Raw genomic sequence first — 16,621 nt, forward strand, 5'->3', positions numbered from 1 at the left:
TTTAGTTTATTTGTCTTCTTTCATAGAAAGATAGAATTTTGCATCTAAACCTCTACCCCACAAATAAGAAGGCTGAGGAATGGAGAGCTCTAAGCTTGACAGGCAGGACCCAGCTTTCCTCATGCCAGCCTGGGGCCTTTTGACCCTGTTGGCTCCTCCCTGACCATTGTACCCATCTGTTTGAATTCAGGCTGCTGAGTGGTGGGGAAGGGGGCCTACCCAAGACACCCCCTTGCGTTTCATGGGGTGGGGGCTGTTGTAGCTGAGCTTTTCCCATCTTTATGTGGCAAGAGGAACTGAATTCATAAACACCAGCAGGGAATTCTAGGTTGTCCCCAACCTCATAACTCGGGTGAGGCTGTTACCCTGGGTACAATGCACACCTTACTTCAGCCCTGGGCACTCTCTGGCACTTGGAAGGTTCCAGAATTGTGTCACCAAACCAGTGGGAACCCAGGGCTTACAAAAATCAGCAGTTCCATATATGTGGCTTAGATTGATAACCTGGTCACGGTGTCTAATGACGGCAGAGTCCGTTCACCTCTGGCGCCTGGGATTGCAGCCTGATGTAGTGGCAGGACACCCACCTGCACAGCAACCCTGCTTGCCCTGGCTGCAGTCTCTGAGGCCACCCCTTCCAGAGGAAGCCAGAGGACCCGGGGCAGGGCAAGCCCCACCCAGCAGGTCAAGATCAAACTGTGAATTGTGTGTCTCTTTTTGTGCAATATACAGAAATGCTCTGGTTGTCATTGGGGGGGGGGCATGCTCTCATTTGGGACCCTGCCATGCTTGGAGATGCAGAGTCCTGTCGTGCATATCCCTTCCTTCTACAAGTTCATTTTTCAGTCTTTCCTTCCTCCTGACAATTAGAACCCATAGTGGGACACTGCTGAGAGCAGCGCCCAGTAAAACCTACAAATCCACTTGGTAGGTTTCCTGCTAGAAGGCACAGTTGTTTGTTAAAGGGGATGAAGTCCAGCCACAATGGGAGAGGAAATCAGACAAGGATGTTTGGAAAAGCAAGCTGTGTTTTTCTGACCGCTCCTGCATTCGTTCCCACCCTGAAGGCTCCTCTATCCCTGGGGAAGAAAAAATATTTTTAGTCTGATAGCATACTGAGTAGTCAGCTTAGAGCCGACCCGACCACACTGCAATCCTGTAGCTCAGCAGCCTGCTTTTAGTGGAAACAACTTGAAAAGGATCACTCTGGACTCAAAGGGTGCCAACTCTGGAGAGAATCCTACGCATGTCCCAGATCCCAGGGAGCCCTGTAAGGTTTATTTTTGAGTGGAAATACTAAGGAAGGAAAAAGCGTATGGCCAGATAGGGAAACGTTTGTCATTCCTGGGAGAAGCATCGATGTTACAGAGGTACCAGAACAATTAGAGTTTAACACCAATTGTTACACCCCACATTTGGGGTAACATATTGCTGCATACCATGTGATGAATTTAAATATTTTATCTAGTGTCTAGAGTCCTAGCCACTCAGGAGGCTGAGATCTGAGGATGAAGGTTTGAATCCAGCCTTGGCAGCAAAGTCCATGAGACTCATCTCCAATTAACCTCCAAAAAAGCTGTAAGTGAAGTGGTAGAGCACTAGCCTTGAACACAAAAAGCTCAGGGACAGCACTCAGGCCATGAGTTTCAAGCCTCAGAACTGAAACACACACACACACACACACACACAATCTCCATGTGTGCTATAATTTACAAAGCCATAAATAAGATATTAAATAAGATGAAATAAAGGGGCTTGTCCTATTATCCTGTCACTGCTACCAAATGTACTAATTGTATCATTAGGCCTCAGGAAGGGAGATTTGGATTAAGTGATTGATTGACTGAATTCCTTAAAGCAGCAGTGGACTGTGAAGCAAGAATCAAAACCAAATAACCACAAGAAACCTTACAATTTTTCTCTTGCATAAGAGACAAAAAAAAGTTATCCAATTAGGGTTAGATTTCAGGCATGTTGAACTTAAAGGTAAATATTTATCTTCTGGTGTTAAAAAAAAAAAAAAAAGGAGCTACACCCTTTGACCTTGAGTATTAGGGTGTCTGAGTTTAGAAAGAAATTTGATAACTTTCTTGCCCCTTTCTTGGAATTACCTACTATTTTTTTTTTTTGAAAACCACTTACAGAACAGCAATAGCTACTTAAACTTCTCAGTTCACAAGAAAATTCTAGTATATTCCAAGTCTTTCCCTGTCTAGTCCAACATGTTAAAATGACTCCTTTAAAGTTTTGTTCAGAGTTTTAAATACTGGGAAAGAAAGTAGGCCCAGAAGTACCATGTGTTTGGCAACCTCCTTCATTCTCTCCTTGGTCACAATACTCAAAGTGAGTTTAAAAATAATTAACATGTCTTCTGTCTATACAACAACCTTGTAAAGTAGGCAGAATCAGTACTCTGTCAGCATTGTAGAACACACAGCTTCTAGTGAGTGAGATTTTTACAGAAAGTACATAGGATTGGGGGTTTTAGCCAAGACAGCCAGTCGTTCTATTAAGTTTAGTACAGAGTCCAATCTAACCTAACCCATTTCTCAAACCTTCACTCTTTTTCCAATCTGACATTGCATATGTGAATACTACCATAGCATTATAATACAGTTAATGAGCCAACTGAGCTCTTTTTCAAGAGACTCTAGAGACTGGGATCTTTTTCTCATCTATGATTTTAAATGATTGTTTTCAGTGAATTGCTATTTTTTTTGAAGGGTTGTGCTATGAAAGTCTCTTGGCTTTTACCTGGATGGTTAACTTCTGTGCCCACTCAATAATTTATGGAAGGAAAACAAAAAAGAGAATGTGTATTGTGTGTATCATATGTTAACTATCTCAGTTTCTAAAGTGATTTCTAGTCTCTTTGAGCCTTGATATGTATGTAGCAGGATATGAGGTGGGGAGTGGACAAGTAACTAAAGCTTCCAGATTTGAACGTTGACTTTATACCATTGGCTTTATACGTGTAGAGACATTCCATCTTAGCCCATAACAGTATAAGGCTAGTAATATACAATATGAAGTGAGTGAATTAAATGCTTTTTTACACATTCAGATACAAAACAAATGCAAAAGGTAATGTTTAGCAATGAAAATAATTGTTAACAGGATTGATGCTTAAGCTAAAGGATAAGAGGAAAAAATAGGTCTTGTAGAAGCTACTAAAGTTCCCAATTTTCCAAACCCATTTCTTTTTTTCTTTCTCTTTTTTACTGGCTCAAATGGGCGTTGGGCATGATTCAAAAAAAAGTCACTTTCAAGGTTCATACAAACACTAATGCAGAATGATCCAGACAGAGCTTGCCGATTTATGTATTTAGGAATTAAATATGAGGGTTATTTGCATTCCGTGCGCATCTCGCCATCAGTTCAAAGGATTCTGCAGCTCGCAACAGAAGGATGAGGATGAAAGGAGGATGGAAAATTGCTCAGTGGCATGCCGCAGGCCCTGGGGTAATGGATACCTGAGGAGATTAAGCTTTTACTTACAGGCCATTTCAGAAAAGATAATTTACTCTACAAAGGTTAGAAAAACACTTTGGGAGTCCATTTGGCTAAGCGCTCTTACTGTGATTCTTCTGACTTAATTCCTTCAAATTCCTCTTGGATTAAAATGGTAATACACTTTGGACAACTGTTTGACAGTAGCTATTGAAGCCGAACATAAACATACCCTATGACCTTGCCACATACCTTCTTGGGTGGACTGTGTGTATTTGTGTGTGTGTGTGTGTGTGTGTGTGTGTGTGTGTGTGTAAAGCTGTAAATAACACAGCTGTAAAAGACACAGGCAGAAAATTTCATAGCAGTAGAGGAGTCCTCTAAAATTTGAACTATTCACAAGTCTATTAAAAGTAAAATGAATAAATAAAATACACACACAAAGAAAATACTGCATAGTTATGAGACTTAGTGCAATATCCCAAATAACTCAGAAAGTATCAAGTGAAAAACCAAGTGGATCTGCTTCCATTTATGTAATGTCTGAACACAAGCTAAACTAGGAGCTGGGTGTAGAAGTCAACATGATGATTAGAAACTCTGTCACTAGAGGAGTAGGTGAGGGTGTTTCAGAGTACAACTTATACACTCTTTCTTGATATGAACCCTGGCTATAGGTTATATTGCATTTGTTAAGCTTCATTGAGATGTATATGTATGATTTATACACTTTTCACAATGTATTATACTTTTAATTAAAAGACAAAATAAAAGCATATATAGTTTTTCATTCAAAGAAAGGGAAAAACTAATGTTGAACTGTCAATAGGTGGAGCCTAGAGTTTTTAAGTTGGTGAAAATATTCTGTATGATGCAGATATAGGTCATTATGTATTTGTCCATACACCTTGGACAATACCAAGAGTTAACCCTGCTGTGAACTGCAGACTTGGGTAATACTCACGTGTCAATCACGGTAGGCCATCAGTTATGACAAATACACCACCCAGCTGTGTAATGATGAACATGCTTGGGAACTCTTTAGTTTCCACTTAGTTTTGCTGTGAACCTAAAACAGCTCTAACAATGTCTTTGAGAGGAGGAAAAGGCAACGTTGTTTGAGATAGCTGGTGTGAAAAGACGTGGTGTTCTCTATAGAAGTGTATTTCTTTTCCTTATAACATTTGCATTTGGGCCCTCTCAACCGGTGGAAGTAGAGATAGAGTAAAAACGTTGTTAAAGACTTAAAATTTGCTAGGTGTGGTGGCACATCCCTGTAATTCCAATACTCGAGACTAAGACAGGAGAATTACAGATTTGAAGAAGCCTTGACTACATAGTGAGTTCCTATGTCAAAATACCAATAATAAAAGCTAAAACAACTAGCTTTACTTTAGTTGTCTAGCAAATTGTGGAATTTACAAAGACTTAGTTGGTACAGTGAACTTTCATTTGTAATCTCAAAAAAAACTAACAGATGATAAATAGTTATAGGCTGTGTAAATTGCCTAGCAGATCTGGGAAGAGTAGAAGAGCTCCATCAAGAATCCAGTGGTTCTGAGCACTAACTCTGGGCCTTTGGACTGACCTGAATTCAGATGTCAGACCTTAGGTGACTTTTTGCTTTCCTAAACCTTGGTTTCCTCATCTGCCAATGGGCATAAGACCTACCACACCATGTTGCTGGAGAACTGGATAGGGAAAAAGTTTACAATGTCTTAGGATGATGTTATCTGGCAACAAGTAAATAGTTAAATAGTAAATAATAAACAAGTAAATAGTTAAAACCACAGCCTACAAGTTCATCTTTGATTTTTCTTTTAACCACTATGATTGCCCATAAAATGGTTGCTGAATGACTTGTTAGAGCTATTCTGGTATGGTTCTGTTGGTACATTGATTCTCAAAACACTTCTAGAGACCTTGCTATGTAAAAAGTAAGCTATCCTAGATGTTAGTATACAGGTGTAGTCCATATCCTCAGGGAATTTAGGATCTAGAAGGAAAGAATTGGAAAAAAGTTCACCTAATTTGACTAGTAATGGTTGGTACTTTGCTACCAACTTATCTTTTGTTAGTTAATTTTTCCTAACAGCCCTACCAAGTATATTTCCTTATGCCAAGTTTTACAGATGAAGAAATAAGTCTAGAAGTGTACCTAAGGTCCCACTATTTCAAGGCCAGAATTTAGACCCTGGATTCTATTGGTTTGCTGGAAAACCCATCTTTGTAAAAAGCAGTGGTGAGAGAAGGCAAAACAAAACAGGTGTACAAACCCAAGGGTGACAAAGTTAATTTCAAACACAGAGATTGATCTTTACAAGTTTTCGATTTGCATTTGGCCTTTTTTTTTGTTTCTAGATGTCACCTTTTACTTTTAATTTCAAGTACAATACATCTTGATCAGTATCACCCTTTTCATTATTCTTTCCCATCTCAACTCCATCCATCCCCCTAACTTACCTAGTTACATTTTCACATACATACATTGGATATCATGACTGAGTTTTCCCGCCCTTCCTCTCTCCATCAATATCCCTCTCCCTCAGCATTTGGTTTTAATATGCTTATTTGCTCTACCTTGACATTTGGCAAAATATCCAAGACAGATGTTAATAAAATGTACTCTGCTTATCATTGTAGTGTCTTTCCAAATCATACAGGAATTATTTACCTAAGTGCCTAAGACTTCAGAAAGAAGAAAAGCAGTATAGTATGATCCTGTTTTTACAACATAGCTGAATCTATATTCAGAGATCAAAGATGCTTCCTCGTTCAAAGAGCTGTATGCCCTTCGTCTTAAAGTAGTCATTTGGCCTTGAGCTTCTTCGATTGCTGTGAAACAATGATAACACCCGCCTCCAAGAGTCACTGAAGAATCTAAATATACTAGTCTTAAGCAAAATAAACTCAAGGACAGCATCCAGGTCCTTGTATATTAGTCTGATGCCCTACTACTGAGCTTTACCCCCAGTCCAAGTCTTTGGCCTGTTTTTGACTGAGTTCTAAGACTTTTTTTATGTAATCTGTACACAAATTACTTCTGAGATATATGATTTGCATATTTTTCCTTTGTCTATGGAAGATCTTTCCTTTTTTTTCTGTTTGTCTTTTTTAAGTTTTTAAAATTATCTTTAAGTAGTTATATAAAGAAGTTGCCATTTAACAAAGTAGTTTATGAATACAACACATTTTGATCAATGTCACCCCTTTCAACATTTTCACCCACCCCTTCTCTCCCCACCCTTTCCCTCACTCTTCTTAATTTTGTAGGATATACATTGAATTTTTGACTACATTCTCCTCCTCTTCTCACCTCACCCTTTTCAAGTAATTGCTTCTGGTGTTTAAGGAATTACATTGAGTTCTCCCTTGAATCTACTGCATTTCAGTTAATACATTTATACTTGCATACCACCCAATGTGGTGGTATAAGCTAACTCTAGTTCCCACATATAAGGGAAAGAATACATTTTTTGTTTTCCTGGGCCTGACTTACTTCACTTGACATAATTTTTTTCAAGTCTTTCCATTTCTTTATAAATGGTACAATATCATTCTTTATAATGGATGAGTAAAATTTCATTGTATAAATAGATCACATTTTCTTTTTTTTTTTTTAAGTACTGGGAGTTTATTAGACAAATGAAGTTTCTTAGGGAGTGTCTTCCTGCCTACCATGGCACTATGAGGTAGAGAACATAGCCATGACTTTGTTGTCCAACCAGATGATAGCCAGATGAGTTCTTATTTGAAAGAAGAGGGGACTCCTTAGAGCACATTTTCTTGATCCATTCATCCATTGACGGGCATCTGGGCTGATCCCATACCTTGGCTATGGTGAATCATGCTGCAATGAATATGTTATTTTCTTAATAATGTCTATTTAAGAGAAAGGGAATTTAGAGCTGAGGATGTAGCTCAAAACAAAACAAAGCAACAACAAAAGCACCTTTAAAATATTTCATCATCATGAGAAAGGGAATTTAATCTTTTTTGGGGGGGATTTAATCTTTAGCACATTCACTTTATCAAGATTTTCCTTTTATGGATCATGTCCTTGGTATATTATCCAAGAAGTCTTTACGTAAAACAAGATCACAAAAAATGTTTCCAGTTTCAAGAAATTTCATAAGGTTTGTTTTATTTTTTATTTTTAGGTCTGTGATCTATTTTGAGTTGAATTTTCATGTGTAGTCTGAGATAGGAACTTCATTGGCCAGGGATATCCAATGTTTCTATCATTTATTGGAAATATCACCCCCTTCCACTAAATTGTCTTGGCACTTTATTGAAAATTGATCAATCATCAACACATGAATTTATTCCGGACACTCTCTTGTTCAATTGATTCCAAAGGAAAGTATCTTAGTGCTAAAACCTTTGGTCTCTATATCACTTTTAGCTCAGCTAGTAAGCCTTAAAATCAAGTCATTTGTTTTAAGTTTGGTCCTACTTTTTTCTCCCAATATTTTTACCTTTCTAGGTCTCTTGCATGACCATAAAAATTTCATGATCAACTTGTCAGTTTCTACCTACAGTCCTGCTAATAAGATTTTCACAGAGATTGTATAGATACAGACAGACAGACAGGCAGACAGACGAATGGACAAGTGGACAGGCAGACAGATGGATGGGCAGACAGACAGACAGACAGACAGACAGACAGACAGACAGACAGACAGACAGACAGATAGATAGATAGATAGATAGATAGATAGATAGATAGATAGATAGATAGATAGATAAGCTGAAAATGACTAACTGGATCTGTCCTGGAAGGATGTGTACATTTACAGATAGCATTTGTTGTAGTACCATTGAATACTTGTGAACATTCAACAGATATTCACCCTGGGATCTTGTACTTTTCATTTGTTAGACTCATGAGGACAAAGGAGTTGTTGCTCTGTCTCTTAGATTTTGAGCAGGTGGCCAATGGGAAGCAGAGCAATTGAAGCTTTTTATTTCTCTCTGAACTACTTTGTACCTCCTTTAGAAAAACACTCTGCCACCCTTCCTCTGACACAGAGTGTGTGTGGAGCATCTGTAAGCTCCGGGGCTGCGGTGGACAAGGCAGTAAGGCTACAGGATGTTCTCATCTGTGTTGGTTGGCTTTGCACAGACTTGTAACTTGTCCTCTGGGCTTTGTGAAAGCTGCCTGGGTAGACTGATTTATTCACTTTTGCCCAGGATACAAATTGCAGGCCAAGGCACACCCTCATGATCCTGCCTGTTCATGCTGCTGCATCAGGAGAAAGGCCTGGAATGAATGAGTGTTCAGCTGGGAGATCAAGCTTGGCCAGTTGTAGTGGGAATCTCTCCCACTTCAGGGGAGAAAAACCCAGCTGCAAAATGGCTGCATCAGCCAGAGCCCTCGGCCTAGTGAGAAGCAGACTGGGCATTGCTCCTGCCATCTTAGCAGTATCTCCTCTGGCTTCCTAATTAAGTTTTAGTCCACCCAGACTGGCATTTTCTCAGTTCTTGGGAATCTACATAGACTCATTTTGGTGCCTACACAAAGGAAAAAGGCCAGGCGCTAGTTGCTCATGCCTACAATCAGCTACTCAGAGCTTAGGGCCACAGTTCAAAGCCAACCCAGGCAGGAAAGTCTAGGAAACTCTTAGCTCTAACTAATCAGAAAAAAAAGCTGGAAGTGGAGGTGTGGCTCAAGTGGTAGAGTAGCAGCCTTGATCAGAAAAGTGAAAGGACAGTGTCTAAGACCTGAGTTCAAGTCCTAATACCAACACACACACACACACACACACACACACACACACACACACACACACACACACACACACACACACACACACACACACACACACGCTTATTCTGAGCCACACAATGAAGGGTGTTTCTTATGTAACTCCCAAGTAAAAGGGTGCAAAGTTAAAAACTCCAACCTCTGAGTATTCCCATGTGTTTAACCAGAACGGTATTTGGGAGTCTTGGGGACCAACCAGTAAGCAATTTATTCCTTAGGGTTTTTTAAGCATGAGTCAAATTGGATCCTTAAAAGCTCCTACAAACCTAGAAAGGTAGGTTTGTAGTTTCCTTGCTTGTAGAATACATCCATAAAGCATCTAGCTCATAGGGCTGTTGTGAGACAAGTCACTGCAAGTATCTGATACTGTGCTGGCACAAAGCAAGGTCTTATGGGATTGCAGCCTACCATGGCTGGGTTAATGTAAAGTCAAGAGCCTTACCTCTTGTCTGGTTATCAGTGGCTCACACCAGTAATCTGGAGAAACAAAAGCCAATCTAGACAAGAAGTCTGTGAAACTCTCATCTCCAAAGTAACCAAAACTACCACCCCCTACAAAAAGAAAAATCTAAACAGGCTGGATGCATGACTCAAGTGTTAGAATGCCCACCAGGAGCAAGCAAGCTGAACAACTCAGGACACAAAGTTAAATCCTAGTACTGGAAAACAAAAACAACTAACAGAAAAGAACCCTTTGAATCTCCAGTGACAATGTATGTGGCCATTTTTTTCAATTTTTGAGACTGGTGGATCATAATTTTCCTTGTGGTCTAAGAAGGTCTCATCACCACAAACTTGCTTGGGGTCATTTAGGTGGAAAGGTTTTGATCCATTGTTTTTAAATCACCGTCTTCTCCAAGCGGGACTTTGGCAAGTCTTTCTTGAAGCAGTCAGGACATACTCTATAAAGGACAAAGGTCAATTTCAAGGGTTCCCATCAGGAATAGGGAATTCTGAGAGGAGAAGAAGAGGAGGTTAGAAAGAAGGGAACAAGGACCATTTGCCCTCAGAAGCTAAGTGGATTATCTGTGCAGGGATGGGCTCTCTAATCACAAGTATTCACTCTACTCCCAGGAGCCTATTCAGTTAAGTGTGGGGCTTAGTCTAGGCTTCAGCCTCATTCCTGTGTATCAGCCAGCACAGAGTCATTGGCTAAGCTCCATTCTCCATCAGTAATACCCTTTCTCTCTCTGACTGGCCGTTCACCGTACTCAGTGGCTGGGTAGCGGTATAGAGTTTCACAAAGAAATACAGAATTTCATATCTGAATGGGAGTCTAGATTGTCCAGTCTAGCACTTCACACTTTCAGATAAGGGCACTGGGGCTCTCTCTGTGGCTCTCTGGAGACAGTAAATAAGAACATATTTGAGACCCTGTGGGTAAGAAGTTAAGGACCCCTAAACCCCATGATAGAAATCTTGGAGCACTTTCCTTGTACCCCATGTCCACAAGGAATCCAGAATTCATTTCTATTCCTCCAGACAATGGGTTCCATCAAAAATCTGATGATTTATTTTAAATTTTTGCCTCAGAATAGGTGTCATTTCCCTAGAATTGCATATTCAAGTTCACACTTCCAATTAGAGGTTAACCAAACAATATTAATAATCACCAGCATCTGATTTAATCCGTGCTGTTAAAGAAAGCAGTATTTACCACTCTGAATGTGTGGCAGGCTCATTATGAAAACTCAGCTAAAATAAGCTAATTGTTTGTGGAGTTTAATGCCAGAATATCTACTTTTAGTGTGCATTTAAAAAAATCTATGAAAATGTGGGCTGGAGATGTTGCTTAAGTGGTGGAGCACCTGTCTAGCTTGCAAGAAGCCTGGAGTTCAAATCCTAGTATTACCAAAAAATAAGTGAATTAAATTAATATGTGAAGATATCAAAATGCAACTGTAAGGTTTTTAAGTAGCAGGTATGGAGATGGGTGGAGAATAATCATGCTGCATCTCTGGTGAGCCCTAGAGGCACTCTGACCTCTCAAACTCAAGCATAGCTAGACTGGGAGGTTGTATGACTCAAGCCAAGGGTCAGGTAAACCAAGGCTCAGGCAACCTACCTGCCGCAACAAAGCAGTGCAAGTTTGCAGTTAATCTCCAAGACGAATCGCATTTATGATCTATTTCTTAGATGAGCATGGCTTAGCTTTTCATTTGGCTCCTGAGCTAAAATAAGTTCCCGCTGCTAAAAAAAAAAAAAAAAAAAAAAGGGCTGGGAAGATGGCTCAGTGGTAGAGCGCTTGCCTTGCATGCCTTGAGGCCCTGGGTTCGATTCCTCAGCACCACATAAGCAAAAAGAAAAAAGCCGGAAGTGGTGCTGTGGCTCAAGTGGTAGAGCGCTAGCCTTGAGCTGAAGAGCTGAGGGACAGCACCCAGGCCCAGTGTTCAGGCCCCACGACTGGACCCAAAAAACAAAACAAAACAAAACAAACAAAAAAAAGCCTTCACTTGAAAGGATTTTGATTTAGCCCTGTCCAGGTTTTTGGTTCGTTTACATGGGACTAGGTGTCTGTGTTCAGCTCTGCTACTTTCCAGTGGAAGTGTCAGATACTTTCCTGTGCTACTTTGTCTGTGAGCTGTCACAGACACCTATGGAAGGAGAAATAAAACCAGAGTAACTCACCCATGAGGGGAGGGCTGCCTGGACCTTGGTTCCTGACCTCCTGGCCCCGAAGGCTTGCACTGTTCTAGAAAAGCCCCAGTGATGCTGAATCTCTTGACATGACATGATTTGGTTAGCACTTGGGATGGAACAAGCACTGAAGACTAATGTCTTCTTTCTTAGTGGTTTTTTTGTGCTGCTGCTGCCACATGTCCCTGTCACATGGGGCCTTGACATGGCTTCTATCCATTTGTATGACAGTTCTCACACACACACACACACACACACACACACACACACACACATCTATGCCTAGGAAAGGGCATGATGGGAAGGACCTTTCACCGGCAGCCCAGACCACACTCAAGACCTTCTTACGTGCTTGGTCCTTGGACCACCCATGGGCTGAGTTATTAGATTGTTGTTCCTGTCATCATTACCACTAATTACTCTTAATTTAACAACACCATGAGGTAGTTCCAGCAGTAGAGTACCGTCTGGTTATTAGCTATGGTACTAGTGAGCCAGTGAGTGTGGTACAAGCACCCTGCATCAGACTTGTGGGATGCTATCCAGATCCCATCACTTCTAATGGTGTGGCCATGAACCTGGTGTGGATCAAGTGGTAGAGTGCCATGAGTTAAAAAGCCAAGTGAGAATATGAAGCCCCAAGTTCAAGCCCCAGTACCAACACACACATACTACAAAGTTCCAAGAATTGGCCATTTTCCCAAGGTCATATTGTCAGTACAGTCTGGGGTGAAAACTCAAGTTCAGTTGTCATGACTCCAAGAGACACGGACTTTCTCTTTTTGCTTTTTATTCTCTTCTTACATAGTAACATAAAAATACATTATTAGCTGGGTGCCGATGGTTCACACCTGTAATACTAGCTGCTCAAGAGGTTGAGATCTGAGGATCATGGTTCAAAGCCAGCCCGGGCAGAGGTTCTTTTCTCCAATAAATTACTCAAAAAGCCGAAAGTGGCACTGTGGCTCAAGTGGTAGAGCGCTTGCCTTGAGCTGAAGAGCTGAGGGACAATGCCCAAGCCCAGAGTTCAAGCCCATGACCGACAAAAACAACAACAACAATAAAACAAAAACAAAAACAAAAATGTTCTTGATGTGAAACAGTGATACAAAGAGAGGTGTCTTTGTAGCTCCAATCTCTCTACAGAAGTATAGTGTATAGAGCTCCAGTGGCGCAATTGGTTAGCGCGCGGTACTTATAAGAAGTATAGTGTATGTTCTTCCTATCTTCTCCATGAAGGGCACAGGTATAAGGTCAATATATACATATAACACATATACATGATATAATAATAATGGGAGTGTCAGCCTAGAGGATGAGCAAAAGTGTTAAAACACTTAACATGGTACCAGGCTATGCACAAGTTTCATCAGTCTTCTCCTCCAGTAAGTGAAATTATTCACCCATTTCATAGATGTGGAAGCTGCAGGTCATGAATTTGTCACCACACAGACCCAAAGAATGCTGGGTTTGAATCTAGTCAGATTTGCCCCGTGCCTCCACACTTGGGCCAGAATTTTATGTGACTAACAGGCATTATTTTTCTGCTGGATTTTTTTTTTTTCTATTGTACTGTTTGAATAGTTTTGAATTCTTTTCATCTGAGTATGTAAAGTTTAATTCATTCTTTTATTAGCTACATATTTTCAATGTCTTATTTAACTTCTTCCTGATTTGAATTGCTGTTTCTTTGTTCTTTGCTGTGATAAGTAAGACAGTAGTAAATACCTGTAGTGAATTCACTCTTGTGCATGTACGTAAGAAACACCATAAATAGCTTCCTAGAATTAGAATTGTGGGTCAGAGTGTATGTGCATACTAAATTTTAACAGACCTTGTCAGTTTCCCTTTCAGAAAGGAATCTGGTCACCAACAGTGTGTGAGAAACCCTTCTTGCTCACAATAATCATGTTTTTATTTTTGCCAGTTTAATGAACAAAAAAAAACCTTTTTTTTTTCTAAACTGTATTTTCCTGAGTCCGAGAAGGGGATGAATAAATTGTTCGGATCATAAATGTTTTTCATTATACATATTCTGAACATGTCACTGAATAACCCTTTGCCTGAAATATGTGGGAAAAACCTATTATTCCTCATTTTGTGTCTGGAGATTTTTCATGTTTGTACACAGATTTGTCTTTGTTGTTTCTAGGTTGTACCTTGCTTCATATATTCCACCTCTTCCACATTATTTTAATCTTCTATATTAGTTTTCTAATAGTTCTGTAATTTGATAGCTTATTTATAAAATTACAGAAAATTTAATTTCTTTCTTTCTTTATTTTTTTTTATTGTGAAAATACTGTACAGAGGGGTTACAATTACATGGGCAATATAATGAGTACATTTCTTATCAAGCATTGTAGCCTCCTCCTTTGTTTCCCCTTCCCATCCCTTCCCATCCTCCCCCCCCCCCACCCAATCCTCCCCGTCCCCCGCCAATGTTGTAAAGTTCGTTTTCGATGTAACGACTTGTACTTCTCATTGTTGCAATGGGTCCACCTGTATCCCTATTTAAACGATTTATTTTGGCTTTGTAAATTCTCTGAAATTTATTTTTGTATAGGCTGAGTTAGGGACCTACATTTACCTTTTTCTAAATGAAGAACTGATTGTCAAATCATCTGTCATTTCATTTGAAATATTACCCTTAGGGTCAACTAAATTCTGCATATTTGCCTGTACATCTGATTCCTCTCTTCTCCATTGATTTATTATTTTTTATTCCTATAGTAGTGTTGGTGTACTTTAATTATTTTGGTCCTAGAATAAATTTTTATATTAGAAGAGGAAAGTTCCCTCCCATTACTGCTCTCTTTGTGAAAAAATACCTTTGCATTTTGATGCTTTTGTTTTCTTCTTTGTGAACTTACAAAAGTTACAGTCTTCAAGGTCTATACAAGGAGATGATTGGAGATGTATTGCATTAATAGATTTTAGATAAGTTAATCTTTCTTTACAATATTTAATTTCTCCATCCAGAAATACTGCCTATTGCTACTTAAGTCTTTAATATCCATCAGCTGAGTTCTATAATTTTCTTTATATAGTTCTGGCACTGGGAAGGAAGTTTACTAGTTATTATTATCATTTGCACCCTATTGTCTCATTACCCTTATTTAATTTTTCATTACTAAAGAATGATAAACCGTGGGGGTTTTAGGTCAATGTCTTATGTAACCACTTGACTTGAACCCTTTTATTGGTGATCTTTGTAATTGTTTTTCTTGACTTACCACATTGGCTGTCACCCAGACACCTCTAATGTTTCAAACTAAATACAGTGAGTATACTTTAGCAGCAGCTTGAAGAAATTTCTTTCCATTTCTAGTTCACTGAGGGTGTGCTTCCCCTCCCCCTAAGCCACACCAGATTCCTTTCATTTATATTAACCTTCAGAAACCAGAGACTGTCTACCTGGGAAGGCAGCAGTGACATCCTAGTGAAGCCAGCCTGCTTGAGAATTAGTAAAATTGTCTTCTGTCTTTAAAACCCACATTTAGGCCTAGATGTTTGTGGGCAGAAGCTACTGATATATTTCTACACTTCTCTTACCATTCAAACTCTTACACCAACATCACAAAGAAAAAATAACTTTAGGAGATAAGTAAAAAAGTAGCAGATAAGTACAAGACCATAATGAATCAAAATTTCTGGCAGATCCCCTTGAAAAGATATTGTTTCATTTAAGTAACTAGGCTGAGCACCATGTAATGCTCTGGTGGTTAAGGGGCTTTTGTAGTTTCTACAGAGAGTGTGAGAAAGGAATCATGACCAGACCTGACTTCCTGTTGTGGTTTCACAGGGGTACAGGAGCAGGAAGCAGCTGCTTTGAACTTTTTCTCAGCACTACCCTTGCCTGCCATTAGTGCAAAAGAAATATTGTCACACTAGACTGGCAAAGCTGATTTCATTGCAGAGTACATTTGATTATTTTTAGTTGGTGATGATTTTATTTTTTAGTAAGTTCTGAAGGAAAAGCTTTTGCTTTTGTTAAGCTTGCGTTGACTAATGTGATATGGCACTTGTCTAGAAAATTATCCCTGTGTCCAGTGACACTTTGCTTTGGGGAAGTCAACACCTGCTGTGATGGCATCTGTCATATTTAGGAATGTGAGATGCCAGAGAATAATGTAACACCACCTCAATAAAATGCCTCCTTAAGAAAACTTAATAAAAGACATTGGTTAAAAAAATGCTGTAAGTAGTATAGGAGAGATTTTTGAGCTGGTAGCATGGCTCAAAGTAGAGCATCTGCCTAGCTAATTTAAACCCCAGTACTGCCAGAGAGTGAGAAAGAAAAAGGGAGGGGAGGATGTGAATTTCTTCTGATATAAAAGCTGTAATGAACTGGGTGCCAGTGGCTCATACCTATAACCCTAGCTACCCAGGAGGTGGTGATCTGAAGGCCTTCATTTGAACCCAGCCTAAGAAAACAAATCTAGGAAATGAGCAAAAAAGCCAAATTAGAGAGTGAGGCCCTGTATTCAATTCAAACTCTATAGTACTAGGTATCTTTACTACGGGGTTTTCTTGCCTGAATATAGGTTGGTTAGATTTTATTTTCTGATTGTTTAACCAAGAAATCAAGACAATAAATGCAGGGATCATTCATCTTTATTGGTTTAGTGTAGACTGCAACATAAATCCAGATGCTACTATCTTAAGGTAGATTCTTGGGGACAGACTCATCTCAGGCTTGCAAAGTATAGCAGGCAGCCATCCAGGAAAGCCCAGGTGAACAGAGTAGTGGAAGTCAAAACTGCC

At 39.6% G+C, this 16,621-nt stretch overlaps 1 protein-coding gene across 9 annotated transcripts in view; it reads left to right on the top strand.

Annotated features, from left to right (window-relative positions):
* Ablim1 (actin binding LIM protein 1) overlaps positions 1-16,621 on the top strand; it is a 257,300-nt gene that overhangs the window by 192,079 nt on the left and 48,600 nt on the right. The window lies entirely within an intron of this gene.

Source organism: Dipodomys spectabilis, unplaced genomic scaffold (assembly GCF_019054845.1).
Source record: "Dipodomys spectabilis isolate Male_0828 unplaced genomic scaffold, ASM1905484v1 ptg000125l, whole genome shotgun sequence".
NCBI lineage: Eukaryota > Metazoa > Chordata > Mammalia > Rodentia > Heteromyidae > Dipodomys > Dipodomys spectabilis.